Source organism: Psammomys obesus, unplaced genomic scaffold (assembly GCF_907164565.1).
Source record: "Psammomys obesus unplaced genomic scaffold, mPsaObe1.curated_primary_1811, whole genome shotgun sequence".
Taxonomy (NCBI): Eukaryota; Metazoa; Chordata; class Mammalia; order Rodentia; family Muridae; genus Psammomys; species Psammomys obesus.
In genome coordinates this window covers 4,506,920-4,513,238 of record NW_026594216.1, presented here as the reverse complement: position 1 = coordinate 4,513,238, position 6,319 = coordinate 4,506,920, and the positions used below count along the sequence as shown (strand labels likewise).

Sequence of the window (6,319 nt, the reverse complement as noted above, 5' to 3'; positions counted from 1 at the left end):
ACCACTTTGCTGAAGGTGTTTATCAGCTGGCTAAAATGCTCAATCCCCACTCTGAAAGATAAAGAGGATGGACACCAGAAGAAGAAGAAAACAGGAAACAAGTTAGGAGCCTCCCACAGAGGGCCTCTGAAAAGCTCTGCCCTGCAGACTATCAAAGCAGATGTTGAGACTTATGGCCAAACTTTGGGCAGAATACAGGGAATCTTATGAAAGAGGTGGGAAATAATAGTAAGAGCTGGAGAGGACAGGAGGTCCACAAGGAGAGCAACAGAACCAAAAAATTTGAGCACAGGGGTCTTTCCTGAGACTCATACTCCAAACAAGTTCCATGCATAGAGACAACCTAGAACCCCTGCACAGATGTAGCCCATGGCAGTTCAGTGTCCAAGTCGGTTACATAGAAATGGGAAGAGGGACTGCCTCTGACATAATCTGATTGGCCTGCTCTTTGATCGCCTCCCCCTGAGAAGGGAGCAGCCTTACCAGGCCACAGAGGAAGACAATGCAGCCACTCCTGATGAGGCCTAACAGACTAGGATCAGAAGGAAGAAAAGAGAAACCCTCCCCTATCAGTGGACTTGGGGAGGGGAGTGTGTGGAGAAGGGGGAGGAAGGGAGGGGTTGGGAGAAGAGGAGGAAGGAAACTAGAGGGGGGATACAAAGTAAATAAACTATAATTAAAATGAAAAAACGTAAACAGAATTCTAGACAAATGGAATTTTTAGCACCCCTTTTACACCTTAGATATATAAGCAGTTACCAATAGATATAGGGACTTATATATGACTCCCCAGAGTGTAACAATGTGATTTAATCCTTTTTGTGTGTCCCCAGAAGATTCCTCATAACTTGCATTTTAATTATCTAGTGAGTCTGTCTGAAATGCCAGGTTTTGTTTGGGGAAGGAGAATTCAAGGGTATGCAATGCTATATTCTTGTCTTCTTTTAAAAAATCACCAAGAGAGTATAGCAAAAACATTCTTTACTTCTCTCAGTTTGTGAATAAACGGCAGAGTAGACTATAAGGAAAATATGCTGTATTTGTTATATGTAAGGTATATACATGTGTGTATGTATATATATATATATATATGCTATATTTAATTATACAACTAAAAAGATTCAAGAATCTGGTGATCTCTCCAAGTCTATTTCTGCTTTCTCATTAACATAGTGTGATATGATAAAAAGTAAAGGTAATTAATAACTATCTAACTGGACTTAACAGGTGCTCAATAACAAGAAATTCACATCTGAAATGGTAAATTTAGCCCCCTACCATGGCCTGTGAAGCCAAGGATCTAGACTTGAAAGTCAAAGATTCTACTGTTGTAGCCACTTCCCTAAGCTAATGTCTGACTGTATATGAAATACTTAAAGCTTCAGACACGTGTAGCTCTCTGTCATTGTCAAAGACACTTCTTTTAATAACAAAAATGATGAAAATTACAAAAAGACACAATTTGTCAAAGTGCATAAAGCAACTAATTGTGGAGTCAAAGTGCATAAAGCAACTAATTGCAGAGTTCTGGCAATAACAGTTGCTGTATTCACAGCACACCCGTATTCTGACTGCTCAGAGAGCTCAGAAGAGTTGTCAGCAAGACTGTAAGAGACATAGGATCAGGGCATTTGTTGTGAGATTGTGTCTTCTATGTATGACAGGAAAGGAATATCTATGACAAACCAACAATATAGTTGTCTAACTAAGACCTGAAAAATGACACCACCAATGGAGATAGTGGGGAAATCTCACAAGTCCTTACACCAAGTTGAACAGCTAACAGCAATTAAGGGCTTCAGGGAGAGAGAGACTCAGTCAGCACTAGGGGCAAGCCCCTGATAGGTGATCCAGCCCTACACAGCCAAGTCTAAACACATTCGTAAAACACTAAATGAACCGAGCATTTTATACATGTTTAAATGTAAAGGAATACATGTATATAAATTTATATGTGGAGGTGTATGTAAGGATAATAACTAAAGAATAAGGGTCATGACTGTGAGGAATCAGGAGAAAGGACGCAGAAAATAAGGTAAATAAAATGTTCACATGTGAAATCTTTAAGAAAAGCAAACAAAAACAAACGAACAGAAACAGAAATAAGGAAAAAAAAATAAAACCTTACAAGTCCCCAGGCATGGGTGGTGAGAGCAAGCTGGCTGCCCCATAGACTCCTCACCCTGATTCCCCATGAGATGGTTGCTGTCCCCATGGACCCTGGTAATTATACCTACCCAAGGCTTGTTGGGAGCAGGAGGAGATCTGAATCTAGTTGCCCGCTTCCCACTGGTTAGCCATCCTGAAATACCAGTGCTGAAACTGACTCAGCTATTATCCCCTGAATCTTCCAGCTCTGCAGAGCCACCAAACCAGGGCCACCCTTGTCCTGGGGTGCCCCTGGGGGGATCTTCAGCTCCTGGGCTTTATGGCTACTTCTGAGGTGGGTACTACTCTTGCCGAGTGTCCAGGAGCTCACTAAAACCCTGCTGTGCCCAGATGGCGATCCTGGTTACCTAATCCTTGGAAAGTCCAGTGCCTGGGAGGAGTATCCCAGCCATACCACCGAGTTTGCCTTCTATGTGGCCTACCGAGAACCTTTCCAGCCTATGGCAAGTTACTTGAATGTGTGTGGGGTGAAGACCCTGGGAATCCCCAGGGAGCCTAGCCAGGACTCTCTGCTTCAAGTGGACAGTTACAGCTTTGGTAGAGCTCAGTACCCAGCCCTCTCCATGTGGCTGTGCCTTCCACAGTGGGCACAATAAACTGCATTCCTTACAGCGAGGGGCAGTAGCAGAGCTGGAGTGGGAGTATGTGGCAAGTAAGTTCATCACCAAGGACAAGATGCACAAGATCTCAGCAGCCACCAGCCTCTCTGAATGTCAGATTACCATCCAGGTGAAGGAGAAAAAGGTTCCTGCTAAGGTCAACACTAGCAGTACCCAATGAGCGCCAGAAGGGTTGGGCGGGGCAGGGAGAGAGGGTTTATCCAGGAGAACTGGAAGCCTGTCAGGGCCAGAACTGGTAGAGGACTGGCATGGGGAACCCCAGGAGATGCGAGACACGTTTAGCAGGCTACATTCTAGACTATCCCTCATGCAGCAGGAGTATGAAGCCTGAAATTCCAGTCCCTTCACCAGTATTCCAGAGAACATATGTCAGTCATAATAATCCATCCTGACAGTGGTGATAATCTTATAACCAGTATTACTTGCCATGAAAATTAGTCTCATATTCTTTTTTTAATTTATCCTTTTAAAAATTATCTATTTATTTATTTATTTATTTATTTATTTATTTATTTATTTATTTATTTATTTATTACAATTTATTCACTTTGTGTCCCGGTTGTGGCGCCCTCTTTCATCTCCTCTCAATCCCACCCACCCTCCCTCCCTCATCTCCTCCCCTAGTCCACTGATAGGGAGGTCCTCCTCCCTTTCTGTCTGACCCTAGCCTATCAGGTCTCATCAGGTCTGTCTGCATAATCTTCCTCTGTGGCCTGGCAAGGCTGTATCTCCCAAGGGGAGATGATCAGAGAGCCTGACACTGAGTTCATGCCAGAGACAGCCCATGCTCCTCTGAAGGGACCCCATTTGGAGGCTGAATCTATGGGCTATATCTGAGCAGAGGTTTTATGTCCTCTTCATGCATGGGTATCAGTCTCTTCTGGGCCCCCAGGGCCCAGCTGTAGCTCTGTAGAACTTTTAGGCATTGCTTTCCTGAGTTGAGCAGATTGTGAATAAATTTGGAAGAAAACAAAAGACAGAAATAAGATAAATGATTAACATAAATGTGTTAGATAATACTCAGGTTGCCCAAGCTCTTAATAGAATAGACAAAGTTGCACAATTTGTCTTATAACCTGCATTTTGTAACTTTTAGGAAACACTATGTAGAAATACCCTAATATTATAGCAAGGGGCACACATAAGCCTGCAAATGAGAACTATGTGGAAAAATTGGTGTTAAATTAATTATCCCTACTTCTGTATACAGCCAAGAATATTATATACATATATATATATATAATGTATATACATATAAATTAATATATATGCCTCAAGCTGCTGGTTTCAATACTCAAGAAAAGAGACAATTCTTTCAACTCACCTTGATTTAGAAATAAACAAATTTACTGGAAATTGCATTCTCCCTGAAACTTGAAGGGCAATGATGACATTAATGGCATTCTATTGTATGTCAAACCAATATAAAAAGCTGCAAACATCTGACAAAGGCTATGTTCCCTAAGTGGCAAAAATTACTGAAACCACAGGGCATACAGCCATGCTCTCTGGGAGCCCTTATCTGAGAGCTGTTGGAGGTGAGCTTTTTTGGAGCAGGTTGCAGGTACCCCTCGATTCATGCTGGTCAGGTATTTTACCAAGAGAGTTGTGCTTTCAGTATTTATGTACTACAGCAGGCAACTGTTTTCCTGAGGGCAGAAGAGGCAATCTGAGTGCTTTAGAAATCAGTGTGCCATAGCAGCCCCGTTGCCTATAAAAACAAAGGCTCCCTGGGAGGTGGAAGCTCTGTAAGGGACACCACAAATGATAATCTCATCAGTTTGTGTTATTGCCCTATTTGAAGGTGTTTTATTATATGAACAACAGCCACTAAAAACAATGTACAATATCGCAATACACTTCAGTGATTCACAAACTTGCTTTTGAAATTTCTGTACTGCATATTCTGAGGTAAGTCCATTTCACTCTAAATCCATTACTTTTAATTAAGCAAGTAGTAATGATTTTTATGTGTCATTCCTACCTCAGAAAACAGAATAAAAATGTTGATGGTGATACATGTCAAGAATATAGGTGCCTCAAAATGTAGGGTGTTTGTTGTTGGTTTTTTTTTTTTTAATTGAAAATAGATTGTTTCCCCCACTTTCACTCTCCCAGCTCTTTCCATCTCCAGTCTTTTCCAGATCCATTCTCCCTTTTTTCCCTTGGGAAAAGAGCAGACATCCAAAAGACAGCAATCAAAAGGGACAAATTTGGATACTGAGCTGCCATCGGCTACATTTGTGCAGGGGTCCCCTAGTGAGGGGAACAGAGACTGTCTCTGGCATAAACTCAGTGTCTGGCTCTTTGTTCACCTTTCCTTGATGGGAGAGCATCCTTATCAGGCCACAGAGGAAGACAATGCAGCCAGTCCTGATGTGACCTGATAGGCTAGGGTCAGGTAGAAGGGGAGGAGGACCTCTCTTATCAGTGGACTTGGAGAGAGGCATGGGATGTGATGAGATGGGGAAGGTGGGATTGGAAGGGAATAAAAGAGGGAGCTACAGCTGTGATACAAAATGAATAGACTGTAATTAATATAAAAATAAAAATTGTGAAAGTGACAAACTAAAATACAGTAAGACGAGGTCTCATATGGAGGCTGGACAAGGCAAACCCAACAAGGAGGAAAAGAGTTGCAAGAGCAGGTAAAAGAGTTAGAGACACACCTATTCCCAATGTTAGGAGTCCCACAAAAACATCAAGTTAAGGGCTATAACGTATAGGTAGAGGATCTGGTGCAGACACATGCAGGTCCCCGTGATACTCAGATCAATCCTTGAGAGCTTATATGAGCAATGCTTAGTTGATTCAGTCGGTCATGTTCTCCTAGTGTTCCAAACCCCCTTTGACTATGACCATCTTTACTCTCTTTTCTATAGTACTCTCATCTCCAAGGGGAGAAACCCTAGGGAGACTTTCAATTTAGACCTTATCTCTGCAAAATGTCTGGCTTTGTCTCTGCATCAGCTCCTATCCCTTTCTGATAATGACTGAACATGGGACTAGTCTATAGAATAGCAGAATATCACTAGAAATCATCACTTTTGTTTGTTTGTTTTTTTGTTTTTTTAGACAAGGTGTATTTAGTTCTACCCTAGGTCTCTAGACTATCCAGTCTCCAGTACCTTGCCATCCAAGGACTGTTCAGTATGAGCTCCCTCTCCTGGAGTGGACCTCAAGTTAAATCAGAGATTGGTTTGTCACCCCCACAAGTTTCTGTGCCACTATTGTCCAAGCATATCTTACAGACAGGACATATTGTAGATCAAGGGTTTAGCAGTTGGATTGGTGTCCAGGTTTCTCTTTCCATAGCCTGCCGAGTGCCTTCCTTCACTAAAATGACAAGAACATTCAGATTAAGGCTTCATTCAGCCACCAGCTTTACCTCACCTTGTCCAATGAGCTGTGTGTATGCTGTTTTGGCAATAGGACCTAGATGTCTGTTTTCAGAGAGCAACCCTCTGTCCTAGTATTTGCCTAGGTTTGGCTGCAGGAGGAGGGTTGGGGGGAGATCTTCGTGGTACTCT

The 6,319-nt window shown here is 42.3% G+C and overlaps 1 pseudogene; it reads left to right on the top strand.

Annotated features, from left to right (window-relative positions):
* Positions 1–2,193: 2,193 nt before the first annotated feature.
* LOC129684892 (homeobox protein Hox-B13-like) lies at positions 2,194–2,949 on the top strand (annotated as a pseudogene).
* Positions 2,950–6,319: the final 3,370 nt, after the last annotated feature.